The sequence below is a fragment of the Pantherophis guttatus genome, chromosome 4, assembly GCF_059756535.1.
Source record: "Pantherophis guttatus breed Tessera chromosome 4, ASM5975653v1, whole genome shotgun sequence".
NCBI classification, from domain to species: domain Eukaryota; kingdom Metazoa; phylum Chordata; class Lepidosauria; order Squamata; family Colubridae; genus Pantherophis; species Pantherophis guttatus.
In genome coordinates this window covers 136,838,432-136,853,633 of record NC_142066.1, presented here as the reverse complement: position 1 = coordinate 136,853,633, position 15,202 = coordinate 136,838,432, and the positions used below count along the sequence as shown (strand labels likewise).

Sequence of the window (15,202 nt, the reverse complement as noted above, 5' to 3'; positions counted from 1 at the left end):
CTGTATTCAGTGGCAACAAGATCCTTGATTTTGATCCCAGTCTTTTCTTTTAATTATAAGTTGTTTTCACACTTTTAATCTACCTTGTTTTATTTATAAAATTTAAATGAGCAAATATGTTGTGGAAAATAAAAGAAAATTCTTATCATTTCATTTAATTAGAATCTGAAAGATTTTTTTTGTCTAGATTTACAGCAAGATATGGTCCTGATTTACACTGGTATAGCTTTATTATAATGTATAAAATAAGCAATGTATTTGATGAAAGTTCAAAAATCAGATATGCTACTTTAATTTGGTTAAAGTTTAAATCTTGAACGATGAAATGTTTTTTAAAATATGCCTTTCTTCCATGTGGAGAGTAATTTTAGTCCATAAATTTTCTCAGGAAAAACAAAATATAAAATATAAAAAGAACAAAAAACGCAAAGCTTTTATAAAATATATTATGGTTTTGGTTTCCTTTCCTTGGGTTTGTAAATATTTGCTGCTGTTTGAGTTAGTCTGATGAGAAAGAGTATTTTGCATACATAGTAAAAAGGAACTTGTTTCAACTTTGGAGTGCAAGTCGTTTTTATCACACAAACACACTCTATTTTTGTGCAATCAGAAGGGAATACTTGGAATCTTTTGAATGTAGAAGATCTTAAAGCAGACAATAGTATGTAAACAGTCTGCAAATGTATAACTTTGCTAGGACAACCTCAAGGCTGAGAGTAAAGCTTTTAGAAAGACTCCCTTCATCAGATTTCCTTCTACTCTTCATCCTGAACAAAGGTTTGACTGACAATAAAGAAATTGCCTCTTTTCTTCAGATTAAACCCTTTTCCAGGAAAAGTATGCAAATGTAATTCGAGTTTCCCTTGTTTGAGGCTACTCTGAACCAGATAGCTTTTCACTGTTTTCTTCATGCAGACCAAACTGCTGGTTGACAGGGAAACCAACCTCCCACTTCAGTGTTTCATAGTAATAATAGTTGGTCTTGAGCCCTGCCATAGACTTTCAAAGGAAATCAGCTAGTCCTAATTAACTATTGCCTGGATATTTTCTAAAGTAGAGTAATAGCAAATGAGTGAACATAAATCCACTTTTTTCTTTGTACAGCATTTTAAAATGTCCTTTCTTTTTAATTTTTTATTGGCTTCTCCCTTAAGTAGCTTTACAGAAAGAAGACAAAAGAAAAAGGGAGAAAAATTTACTCAAAACAGCAGGAATTGTTTATAATCCCTTATATTTTTATATTGATATTATATATTTATAAAATTGTTTTTATACTGTGAAACAGAGAAAATGATTAGCGTTACTCAAAAAGCAGAAATTTTTATATAAAATATATATTTTTATATTTAAGTTTTCAAAATTAGAAATATATTTACAGTCATTGACCTGCTATCATTCCTTAAATCCTAAATTAGCTGGAGAATATATGGTGTGGGACTTGTGGGACAATCTGTTTTAAATTCTTTCCATCTCTAAAAAAATCCTAATATTTATCAGATCAACATACCCAAAAGAAACAAAGTTTATTGTAGATGAAAATAACTCCATGCATTTGTTTTGAAATTTCTCCAAACAACTGCCATGATACTAAATACAACATGATTCCAAAAATTCTCAGGAAGCACTACTTCCAGAAACAAAGATTTGTGCCACAAACATTAGGCAACAAACTAAAGCTATCATTTACAATATGCATATTGAAAATATGTTTATTTCTATATAAACATAATGAATATGCAACAGATCAGTAATGATACAGAACTATCAATGTCTACTAGCCTTGCATGCTAACTACAAAATCATAGACAACATGCCTTAAAACATATTTTATAGGAACAAACAATAAAAGATCACTAATATAGACACTGTAATGAATCATATAAGGCTAAATAAATAAATAATAGTTATTTGTTTATTTAGATCAGATATTTTATCAGTAATAAGATTTACTCTGTTATTACTCATCTATTTCTCCTCAATTTATTAGACATTCTATTATGCATGAGTATTAATGAACACTAGCTCACTACAGGTAGTCCTTGATTTACAATCATTACAGACCATTTGAAGTTATGACTGCCTTAAGAAAAATGACTTATGACTGATTCTCACACTTATAACTGTTGAACTATCACCACAGTCATGTGATCAAAATTTAGGCATATGGCAACCAGCATGGATTTATGATATTTATAGCAGCCCAGGGTCACATGATCACCATTTGCAACTTTCCAACCAACTTCCAAGCAAGCAAAGTCAATGGAAGAAAGTGGATTTGTTTAATGGCCACATGATTAGCATAACAACTGTGGCAAAAATGATTGTAAAATCAGGTATACCGTATTTTCCGGCGTATAACACGACTGGGTGTATAAAACGACCCCCGACTTTTCCTGTTAAAATATAGGGTTTGGGCTATACTCGCCGTATAAGACTACCCCTCTTCCAACGCACACCAAATAAAAATTAAAAAACATCAACTGGCTCACCCACAATGTAAAAGCAGCTGTACTAGACCCAAAATGGCCCCTGCAACAAGCAGGAACCTCACACAGCCACAAAAAGCCCAAAAAAACAACTTTCACACTTTACACACACACAGCCACAAAAAGCCCAAAAAAACAACTTTCACACTTTACACACACACAACACAACACAACACAACACAACACAACTGGCTCACCCACAAAGTAAAAGCAGCTGTGCTAGACCCAAAATGGCCCCTGCAACAAGCAGGAACCTCACACAGCGACAAAAAGCCCAAAAAAACAACTTTCACACTTTACACACACAAAATTCCACATACAGCTTTATGAGATTTTGTGTAGAGTGAAACAGAAACACACTAAATCTCAGAAAGCTGCACAAATATTATTTTATTTTATTTTAATTTTTATATGAAAACTAAAATTTAAAACTTCCTAAACTTTAAATGGCTAGGTCTAAAAAAGAAGTAAAAAAAACGCCAATTAACTATTTTTTTTAAAGCTCCCAAAGGGGAAAAAAACCTTACCCAATAGAACAGGAGTCTCCAACCTTGGCAACTTTAAGACTTGTAGACTTCAACTCCCAGAATTCCTCAGCCAACTTTGTTTTGCTGGCTGAGGAATTCTGGGAGTTGAAGTCCACAACTCCCTGCCTGCTTGATTGCAGGCAGGGAGTGGCTTGCTGATGGAATGGATTCAGGCAAGTGAAGCAAGGCAAGCGTTGCAACTAGCAGCTAAGGTAAGCAAGCTGGAGGGGGAAAACTTTTTTCCTTTTACATGGCTCTGGCGATCCCAGCTGGGTTGCCTGATTAGCAGGCAACTCAGCTGGGATTGTCAGAGCTTGGATCGCCAGAGCCATGTAAAAGGTAAAAAGTTTTTTCCTTTTACATGGCTCTGGCGATCCCAGCTGAGTTGCCTGATTAGCAGGCAAAGCTGGGATTGTCAGAGCTTGGATCGCCAGATCCATTTAAGGCTCATCAGAGCCTTTCGGGCTGGTCTGCCTGGTTACAGGAGAACGACACCCGGCGTATAAGACGACCCCCAACTTTTGAAAAGATTTTCATGTGTTAAAAAGTCATCTTATATGCCGGAAAATACGGTAATTCACTTAAAAACCATCTTGCTTAGCAACAGCAATTACAGTTCCAATTGTATTCATAAGTCAAGGGGTAACTGCATCACATATAGCAATTGTCTGCATGAACAATCAATGATCTTCAGTATTTTAGATCTGCTATGGCACAAAAAACATGAATCTGAAGCAAAGCTGTTATCCAGAGTAAAAATCATACCTCGCATTTGTAAATACAAAATTGACCTGTCATTTGTTAGTGATGGGTTAGGTTTAGAGATGGGACAGAGGATGAACTATATTTTGTAAAAGGCATAATTCACCAGTGCTATCAGGATTGCATTGTGTGTCTAGGACAGAATTCTCCAAACTTTCTGGGTTGGTTGTAGTGTGGGGGGGGGGAGAGGGAAGAGAGGATGGTTTTGTGGGAAGGGTAGGCATGTGTGTGAGCACCCGTTGCTCATATGTGGGCCTGAGAGTGACCACAATGCTTATGTGACTGTGGCCCCCAGTACCCAGGCACTTGTGCAGGGCCCCGAGTGCCCGCTATGCTCGCGTGAGGCCTGAGCATCTGCAATGCTTACGCTAGTGGGGCTACGAGTCCCACAAAGTTTGTATGAGTGGGTTAGATACATGCACACCCCAGCCAGCTGCTCATGTGACCCCATAGTGGGGCCCTGGCCCATAGATTGGGGACCCTCAGCTAGCATATGGAGATTTCCCTGACACTGTATGACATACATTAAATAAATAAAACAACCAATGACAGAACCATAATTTGTGGCTGTGCTGACATCAATTTCAAATAATTGTATTCTCTACAGTTTCGATAGGTTTACTAGAATGGCCAAATGTCTATTTTTCAAGTTTTTGAATAAGGGTTTTATAAACTTTATTTCTATTCAATTAATCTTTCTTACTGAGTGATTTTTAAAGATATTTAATTTAATTTTAATTTTTATTTATGCCTTCTAGTATTATTCAAATTTAATTTATTTACTGAAAGATGGTAGTATTTAGGGTAATCTTAATCCTAAAATAAATCTGGATAATAGAAACATTACTTTCAGTATAAAAGAAGAAAGCATTATTAGGGTACCCTAAAAATTATCCCAATATGATAATCATAATCTTAGCCCAAGCATGGCAGTATTGAACTATCTGAACTATGTATATCTACATAGCACGTCCCTTATCATAGCTACTTCTAGATCACTGCATCTTCAAAATCTACAAGGATAAGCCTATTTCGATTTCAATATAATATTCTGTATGATGTAATCACAGTAGTAAATCACTATCCCTTGTCCTGGAAAGGCCAATTTCGGTGCACCATCTGAAGCTAATAATTACCAGTGACCTTAGTATCCCAATTTGAATAACTGTTTGTATTGATAGAGTACAGATAGTCCTTGACACACTACCGGAATGGAGTCTGCCGGAATGGAGCCTGCCCATATGTCATGATAGTTGTAAAATGGGTCACTCATGCCATCAACCCAATTTTATAATATTTTTTTGCAGCAGTAAAGCAAACACAGGGGTTGGTAAGCAAACACAAAGGCTGTTAGCGAATCAATGGTTCATTTTGGGTACTGTTTTGCTGAAAAGAGGAGTCCCAGTTTCCCCTTCGCATGATTGCAGCTTGCTGCAAATGACCATACATACAGCCGTATTGCTGAGTGGTTAGGGCAACCATGCATGGGATCCAATCATCAGAACTTCAAATATGATCGTAAGACCCTTTTTTTTCAGTTAGTTATAACTTCAAATGGTTGCTAAATGATCAGTCAATAATTACCTGTACAATTAGAAAAATACTAAAGACCAGATGGTTCAGATCCATTCTTAAGGTCCCTGTTTTATTAGAATTCAGTTTCAATTAATTGGGCTCATCTACCCTATCATTATATCTACACACTGGTTTAGGAAATGTAGAGACTCTTATGATGCAGTAATTATGGATTAAATATCTGGACATCATCAGCATATTGATGGTACTGAGCTCAAAATCTGATGACTACCCCAGGAAAATTATATTATTAATAAAAAGCAATGGGCACAAAATGGTGTCTTGTGACATTCCATGACATAATTGTGAAATCCAATGGCCCAGGTAGATCATATCTGAAAGTAGAAAAAAAATGATAATAAAATATCCCCAGTTCAAGATATAGTATCAAAAGTTACTAAGATGATAGAAGAGAACATATGTAGCTGAGGATTGAACTATGGAGATCTTGGTGCTCTCTGAAGTTGGTAGATTGTTGGCCTGCAGACATTTTGTTACCTGACTAGATAACATCTGCAGTTCTTTTAGTGCGTTGAAAATGATACCTAGTTGGCTAATAAAACATGTGTAAGCAAAACAACCAAGCTCAAAAGAGTACTAAGGTCTCTATGGTTACCAAGACATTTGATAGGATCAATCTCACTCTCTCTGCATGTTATTAAGGCAACCAGGGATACTTCTGTCCTCAATCCAGGCTGGGCTAAACCTAAAGCTCCTTTAAATGGGTATATTATAATTTTGTAATCTACTCTCTTTCACTTCTAATATTACATCAACCACTTTATTATAGAATCTACATTATGTCAAGATTGGAACAAAATAACTTTTCCAGTAAGGATGTTTTTAACCCTATTTTATCTAGCCATTGGATAGAGTTTTAAGCTCATAAATATAATTTTACAATTATAATATAATTTTAATAAATTTTACCAGTGTTTACAAGTAAGATGTCTGTCCACTATGGAATACTGTAATATAATGAGTGAAATTTTTGTTTGATTCATATGGAAGAAAGGAATTCCTACACACCCTCACCTAACAATTATTCAAGCAGTGATTATGGCTAGAAACATATCCCTATATAGCTCCCCTTCTTCCAATATTTGTTCTCTTCACTCCAAAAGAAGACAAAAGAGATGTACTGTAATGGGGAAATGCAACCCCTTTTGCCGTTGCAATGATATTGATTTGACCACAACCAGCAAACTACCCTGCCTCAATGCACTTGTCCAGAGACAGATTGCCCCATGCTCCTTTTTCTCTTTCCCAAATATATGGATATGGGGAAGATGAGTTGCATTCTACCAAATACACATATCTTGCCAACTGAAAAGCACTGTTGTAATGCACTCTGCACAAACACACATGCCATCCTCAGGAGAAGAATGGAGGCAAACAATGACACATATACAATTATAAGATTTCAACTGTCAAAGAAAAGGAGGGAGGAACTGCAGCTGTAGAAATGAGTCAGCAGGTCAGAAGGAAAATTACTTTAAACAGAAGGAATCCCAAAGAAGGAAATGAATGAAATAAGAGAAAAGCAAATGCCACTTTTTTTCTTCTTCCCACTGCATGTCACATGCTAATCTACTCATCAAGTTTCTCAAAAATGGTAGACATTTTTCAAAAAGTCATAAGAGGGCAATTTAAAGGAGGAATCACCAGCAACTATTTCCTCTCTTCTTAGAAGGTGAATATTTTTTTAAAAAAGATGGGAGAACAATCTTATTTTAAGTTTCAATTTATAGAAGCTTTAAATGAATTATCCATCTTGATAAAAAAAAGCTGTCTATTACAATACCTTGGCCACAACAATGAGGTTTCTTGACTAACAAACTTTTTATGAGGCTAGCCTGCAATCATGTGCATTATTTTCTTCTTGCATTTTTACCAAACATAGAAATCTTCTGAAACAAAAGTGGAAAGCTGTCATTTCCATTGTTGTTTTGCATTACTGGAAATAACCACACTGTGTAACAAAACATCTAGAAGGGGTCAATGATGGACCATGTGATTTTATTCAGTCACATTGTCAATTGCCTGATACTTCCAGTTAAAATCCCTGTTATTCACTCTAAACACACAGGGAGGGAGGGAGGGAGAGAGACAGACAGAGATACACACACACACACACACACACACACACAGAGAGAGAGAGAGAGAGAGAGAGAGAGAGAGAGAGAGAGAGAGAGAGAGAGAGAGAGAGAGAGAGAAGAAATACTTTCAATATAGAGGAAATGGAGATAGAAAGCCAACTGATCTGAAATGGAAGTCCTCCATTTGGCAATTCAAGAACTGTGTTTCAGTTTCTGTTTGATATATGATGAGCACCTATCGACTTTGTTTAGGCTAAACTTTATAGTTAATATAAACACATTCAATTTAGATTAGTGCTATTACAACATTGCCTGCAATAGCAATAAATATCCAAATTTAATACAAACATACTTTAAAAAAGCATACAGATAGGAATGACTGGCAAGATATGGTATTATATTTGGGAACTGTTATGTTTAATTGTTTTATTCAGTCTATGACAGTTGTGTTTTTCTTTTCAGCTATGCCAAAATGAGGGGAAATATCAGATGCACAAATCCGTACATTTTCCTGCTTTATAATGAATGCAATCCATATATACAAATGTGTGCTGACTTGCCTCACCTACCAAGATAAACCATTTGAGAGTATGTCAGGTATAATTAATGCAACATGACCCAATCATTTCCAGTTTGCAAGAAAGAAACTTGCATTCTTTAAATCCAGAGCTCAACCTAGAGATTATGCTAAATTGTTTCATACACAGTCTTCTGCATGTCAGATGGGCAGCAATTGTACCCTCTAGTGATAAACAAATTATACATGAAATCAATTCCACTTCACAATAATTTTCTCAATTGGGCATTATCTTTCCTTTTTCTTGCTCCCTCCAGTTAAGCATGCATCCTGTAACTTGCTAATGAGCTGGGGGCTTTCTGTTCCAGGTGGCACCCCCTGCCTCGAAGTCATGACATTTCCCATTTTGAATGCTGCTGGCATTTTTCAACAGCTCTTGCTAACTAGCCTTTTTGACCTGCACTAAGAGGAACTCATCTCATTGAATCCTCTAACCTGCCAATCATTCCAGCAAATGATCTTCACAGTCACTCCCAAGGCAGAGGAAAAAAAGAAAGAAATAGAAAGGAAAGAAAAGAAAAGCTAGTAAGAGAATGCGGGAATAGGCAAGCAAGTTGCCTTTGCAGCTACCTAATGAGAATATTTTAAGTCTCAGGGGCAGCAGAAACATGGAAAAACTGGTGGGAAAATTAGGACAAAATTGAATCTCTATAATTAAGAATTTATTTCCATTTTGAGATCATGTTGAAGAAACATCCCCAAGTTGTTTTTGAAACCGAAACAAATAAATTTGCCACATAAATACAAAAATACATCTCTTTCTCTGTCATTATCAATATGCAGTTCTCACAAAGCTGTGTTGTCAAATGGCTTTCTTTACAAAATTAAGCTGTGAATTAAGCATGCTGGTATGAATGTTTGAGGCTAAACATTATTATGCAGATTTTCAGGGAAGCTGTGAGTATACTAGAAAAATAGGTTCTTCATCTCTCTCACATACACATACCTGTATGATGCACAGTCTTGTTAATTAGAAAACACATAAAATATTAGCTAGACACAGGATCATTATATATCCTTTCCATTATTATTAAGCAATTTCAATATACTTGGAAAGTCCATAATAAAAGTGGCAATAAAAATTTAAAAATAACAGACAAAAATTTTACAGAAATTACCGTAAAAATATGAAGTCTTTGCATCACTTGATAGCTGTTTTTAAAGAATGGAATGAATCTACTTGTTCTTTCATCTTAGTAAGTATCATTTTGTTTTGTTTAACAAGTAATATAATACTAAAAATATATAGAGAACCCAAATGCTGTTCAGAGTTTACAACTCTGAATCACAAAACATAGATTGTGTACAGACATATTCATTCTTAGAATAAACTTACTGAAATAAAACTTCCATCAACTAGTGGAAACTGTTTATTAGAATAGATTTTCTCTTCATTGCCGCTACTGCATGATCAATAAATATATTCTGGATGTCTTGAACCAATTCACTATAATGCCTATTACATGCAGGTCCTATTGATTCACTATAAAGTATCTACAATGGAAAAATAATAAGCATTTTTATTTAAGATTCAGAATTGCTTGTTTCTCTTTATAAAATTAGATGGTTATCATTATTTTAATTTCATAAGGAGAGAAATAATTTATTATAATTTGATCTAATAAAATAAATTTGATTGAACTTCTATTTAAATATATCTTCACTGAGAGAAGAGATTCTCCCTGCAGCTAAGAACATTTAATTCCCTATTAAACACAGTAGGTGTTGCATAGTTATCAGATAGCTGAACTGCGTTAGTCTTTATGGTGTTTAGTTTTCTTTGTTTCATGAACTGCTTCACTCACTATACACAATATATCAGCTGTAAATATTTTCTAATTTTTACATACCAAAATAATTTTTATATATACTATAATTCCATTATTCCAAATATTATTTTCTAGAACTCCAACAAAAGTAAAAATTGCTTAATTTTCAAACTGCTATAAATTATCATCCCATACAATGGTTTTGCTGTCGCCATAGGCTACAGTCTATGTGTCAAAACTAAAACCAATTGCTTTGTTAACTTCAGTTTTCTCCTTCAATGGTTTCACAGCCTCCTTCTCTCCGTAGACAAAGACTAGTCATGGGATCATGTGATAAATTAATCCTAAAAGAGAGGTAGCAGTCTCTGAGAGAAATAGAATCATTTAGATTCTTTTTTTACTTCTTCTTTAGTACTGTTATTAATACAGTCCCCAATGTATTTCAGTGCCATTCCAGACTATCAATCCATTTTAATTACAACTGTCTCTATGCCTAGAAAGATTATTAGCTGATCAAAAAGATTTTTTAATGGGAAATTCCTGCTATTCTAGAATAAATCATAGTATACAGTAGAAAAATTCATCTTTGGTATCCTAAACTCAAGAGCAGTCATATAGGATACAGATTAGAAAAAGAAACATTCCTTTAAATTTTTCACAAATGTTATTAATACAATGCCAATACGACAAAAAAAAACACCTTTGCTTTTTAAAAATGTTTTTACTTGGCGAGACTTCAAAAAATCAGTACTGATCAAAAGAAAAGCAGAACTCAAATCTAGGATTTAAAGTCAAAACTAGTATAAAGACTATGTATGCTGAATCAGTCCCTATCTAATTTAAATATTATTTTCCGATAGAACTGTGGGATCATATTGTTGGAAGGGACCTTGGAATTTCTTTTCAAACATACTGGATCAGTATTGCAGAATGGGTACTGTAATATTTTTTAAGATGTCTACTCTTAGTTATGTTAATCAAAGAATCACTATTATTATCATTATAATAATTATTAGAATCATTATTTCCCAAGAAATTTCACTTCATGACAAATCTCTTTGCAAAGAAAAGTCCATCTATTTCACTAATTTTTAGATATCTAAATCAGGGTTTTCCAGAGATGTCCCATGGCACATTTGGGATAATTCTCCTAATTCAGAATAGTGTAGAACTATTGTTTTGTGTGATGTGGATATTATGCTTCTACCAATAATGTCTTAAGAAGTAGTAAAGTTTTTTTTTAAGAGGGTCCATACTACACTTCAAATGTTTACTCAGTTTATAATCCACAAGACCTCAATCTTTTTGTAAGCATTTCTATTTAACCAAAGTTTTGAAAATATTCCTGTATTTGAATTTAATTTTTTTAATGAATAAAATGAATAAATGAATATAACATTTCATCTTATTAGTTTTGGTCCAGGGTCCAATACTTTTCAGAGACTTCTATAAAATAGTGACAGTTTATTTCTTTCTTCTCTAAAAATTACAAAATTGATGTTTATGGACTGTGTTTGAGAAAAATAGCTTCCCTCTTCTCTTATAGCACACCCAGCTACATCTGTCCCTATCCATAGATTCCGAACAGACTGTATCAGAAGTTGTGAATTACTATTTTAGATGCTCATAGGAATGTACTGGACACTAAATATCTTAATTTCAGCAAAGCATTCAACAGAGCTTCCATGAAAATTTTGCATGTCTTTTCATGTCCCCATCAAGAAGCTGGAGTGAATGATGGGAACTCACTCTGCCATGCAGCAGCACTTGAACGCAGACTTGCTAACTTCCAATTCAGCAGCCTAATCATGTGAGCCACTGTGCTCCTCTTTAAAGTAAAGTAGCACAATGATATTCAATCTACTTCTTCTCCATTTATGTTTGAACAGGTAACAACATATGAACTTGATTGCAGAAGAAGTTTCAAATCTAGATGTCAGCCTCGAAATGGCCTGGGGCTGCCATTTGGGGAGGTGAGGAGCTGGGAAGCGGACCCCAAGAGCTGAGCATCGGCAACTGGAAGTCAGGGGTGGGACGGGCGTGCACACAAAGCTTCTACTGGACTAATTGTGGGCGGACACCAGAGGTGGATAAGCGCACATACTTAAGGGGGAAGGGATAAACTGCAGTTAGTGCTAACTTTGTTTGGCTTCTTGCCTTGTTGGCCACTTCGTGCCGGGTTTCATGCTTACAAGAATAAATGCTTCAAACTGAATTGCATTGTCTTAGGTTTCTTGATGCTGAACTACAGAATGTGACACTAGAAATATTTATAACAGGTTGTCCTAAATTCATCATTCCTCAGCATCTGAAATACAACTAAATATTGCTAAAAGTGCTTTTAATAATTATTTGTTAAATGACAGTTACATAGCCCGAATGTAGAAAAACTGCAGTTTCAGAAATCCTAATCTCTGTGACACAAAAATCTCCCAAGAAGCTTCTGTATTAACTGGAAAACAATTATTGATTAGAAACATACATGTATTCTGCATTAGGAATATGGAAACTAAAATGCTGAAAAAGTATTATCTAATTCAAAAGTTAAAGCATTCTGGAAATATGGTTCCAATATCTAGTCAGGTAGGCAAGAAATTTACTATGGCCTATATATAAATCATAAATTTCATTTGGCATAACAATACTGGATTCACTGATGGCATCATATCTACATGGTACAATTGTATCTACATCTACAAATGGTACAATCATATCAACATCTACAAATACAATATGAAATTTCATGTTTTACTGCAAATAACCATAGCCTTTAAACCTATGCTTCAAGGTAAGAGTATAGCTACATTTTATACTGTATGTATTTTATTTAGGATGTTTTTCTGCTGATTAATGCTTTTAAAGCAAACAAAAATACAGTATAATACAAACTTGGAAGCTATCCTGTTGCTGATAATTTAAAATTAAGGTTTTACAAATGCTAATAATAGTCAAAATAAAGCAACCCATGAGATCAAACACTCTTTTTGAGCATTTTTTAAATTGCATGCTATATTAGCTATATTAAAAAAGTTATTAGATTATAATACCCAGACTACTTCCAGCTGTCCACCAAATCTATGTACTGTGAGCTTTTTCTATTGGTGCTGATTTATGCAGAAGCAGTTTCTGTTAACTAATAAAAGGATTATTCAAAAACCACAAGTAAATTCAATTTGGGAAGGTACGTTTTAGTGAATTATGATTGCAATATTCATTCAAAATATATAATTTCATTTTTTTTCAATTACAATACAATACACACAGATGAACAATTGTATGTATTTACTCAACAGTTCCAATGAAAGTTTTTAAAAAGCTGGTCAAATATTACGCTTGCCTATCAAATTATAAGGTTATGCATATCTTTAATTTTGAAAATTTGAAAATTCTGAAGAAAAACACAACATATGTTAATATAATCACATTCAGCTGAGTATTAAAAAGCCTGTAGTATAAGGCTTTGCTGTATTGATTGAATGCCTCAAATTAGGAATGAATGGCATAATAGCTGTCTCATCATTCACTAATGATGATACCCAAAGGTTAAATAATGTAAAGGTGAAAAAAATAAAACGACTTTTCAATACATGTTGGTAAAAGTATTGTTAGGTTACCATTAGAAGATTCAGAACAATTAAAAACATTTTCTGAATAGTTTTTATCCCAGAGCTATAATTGCACTCAACAATGAACTAAAAGGCCACCATCAGTGAGCTGTTGGACAGTATTACTTGGTCTGTTGTGTGGATGTTTGGGTGGTTTAGGGGTGGAGAATTGTGGTGGGTAGGAGTGTGTTTAGGGATTGTTATGTGTGTTGGACCTTGTCTTCGGGTGTTAAGTGAATTTCGTTGTATGGGTATACTGTGTATACACGTACAGTGACAATAAAATTATTTATTTATTTATAATATAAAGATGGATTAAAATAATTAATTAAGTTCCCTTAATGAAAGATTCTGGTATGTTTAACTTGAGGATCCATGTCTAAAACTCTTTTCCTACCTTGGCTTAGTTGTAGCCCAAGGCTAATAATTATTTAGAAAAGCCATAGTGCAGCAGTTTGGTTACAATGCTTTTTCTGGAAGTTCTGATAATTGTAAAAATTTGAGAAGTCAGACTTATGAGTGTAGATTTGTTTTTAAGCAATAAAGATGTTAATCCAAGTGGTAAGTACCATTTTGATAAGGTCTGCTTCAAATGGAGAACCATGATTGACTTATAAATTTTCTCTATCAAGCCAGGTTTGTGAGTCTTCTGACAAACCATTTGAAAATTTGAGCCAAGCCATGTGTTTCAGATCTGGGAAATATTCAATCATTATCAAGGAAGCCTTCTGGATCTGATAAAATGAGAGTTAACTTCTGAATAATTGAGTAAATGGTATTTAGGAGCTGAACACAGGGCAGATCCCTGGCAATTGAATGCTTAAATGGATAGGACTTTGATCATGCTGCCATCTTGCTGATCTTGCTGCCCTGCAAATGTTGCTGGATTCTAGGCATTTATTACCTTTTTTACTAGCAGATTAGTTTTATATCGCAGAATAAAAACAAAGTTGAGTCAATAGACAATGAAAGTTTGTACATGAGTTTTTTGTTGATCTTATGCAGTTTTAGGGAAGATGTCTGTAATACAGGTAGTCCTCCAGTTATGACAGTTCACTTAGTAATATTTCACAGTTACAATTTTCCCTCCCCCAAAGTACTTACGACTTGGTCTCAAAGTTATGTATGTTGCAACACCATAGCAGTTGTTTGCCCTTACGACTGATTGCAGAGACATTGCAACATGCGTCCTGCCTATTCCCTCCCCCCACCCCCGCCACCCTACTGGGTCTCCACAGGCATTGGGCTTGCTTTGCTAGCCCACAAGGTTCCACATGCTCCTCTCCACCCCAGAGGAATTGCACTTACAACCATCACAGCGTCTCTATAGTAATGTAAAATATGGGAGCTTGGCAACAGCATATATTTATAATAATTGCAATATTCTGAGGTCATGTGATCACCATTTGAATCTTCTTCAGGGAACAAACAAGTCAATAAGAGCCTTGGTAGTACAGTGGTCTAAGACACCCTGTTATTAAGCTGGTTCTTAAGATCAGCTGCCTGCAATTACTGCAGGTTCGAATCTCGCCAAGGCTCAAGGTTGACTCAGCCTTCCATCCTTTCTAAAGTAGGTAAATTGAGGACCCAGATTGTGGGGGCAATAAGCTGACTTTGTATAAATATACAAAAAGGATGAAGGCTATTGCTGAGCACATTGTCAGCCGCCCTGAGTCTCCGGAGAAGGGCGGCATATAAATTAAAAAAAAAAAAAAATAGCGGATGCTGGATTTCCTTAGCAACAATATGTTTCACTTAACAACTGCAATAATTTGTTTAACAAACATGGAATATTTTTCTAC

The 15,202-nt window shown here is 34.8% G+C and overlaps 1 protein-coding gene across 3 annotated transcripts in view; it reads right to left on the bottom strand.

Annotated features, from left to right (window-relative positions):
- Positions 1 to 15,202, bottom strand: part of CDK14 (cyclin dependent kinase 14) — a 223,714-nt gene that overhangs the window by 18,874 nt on the left and 189,638 nt on the right. The window lies entirely within an intron of this gene.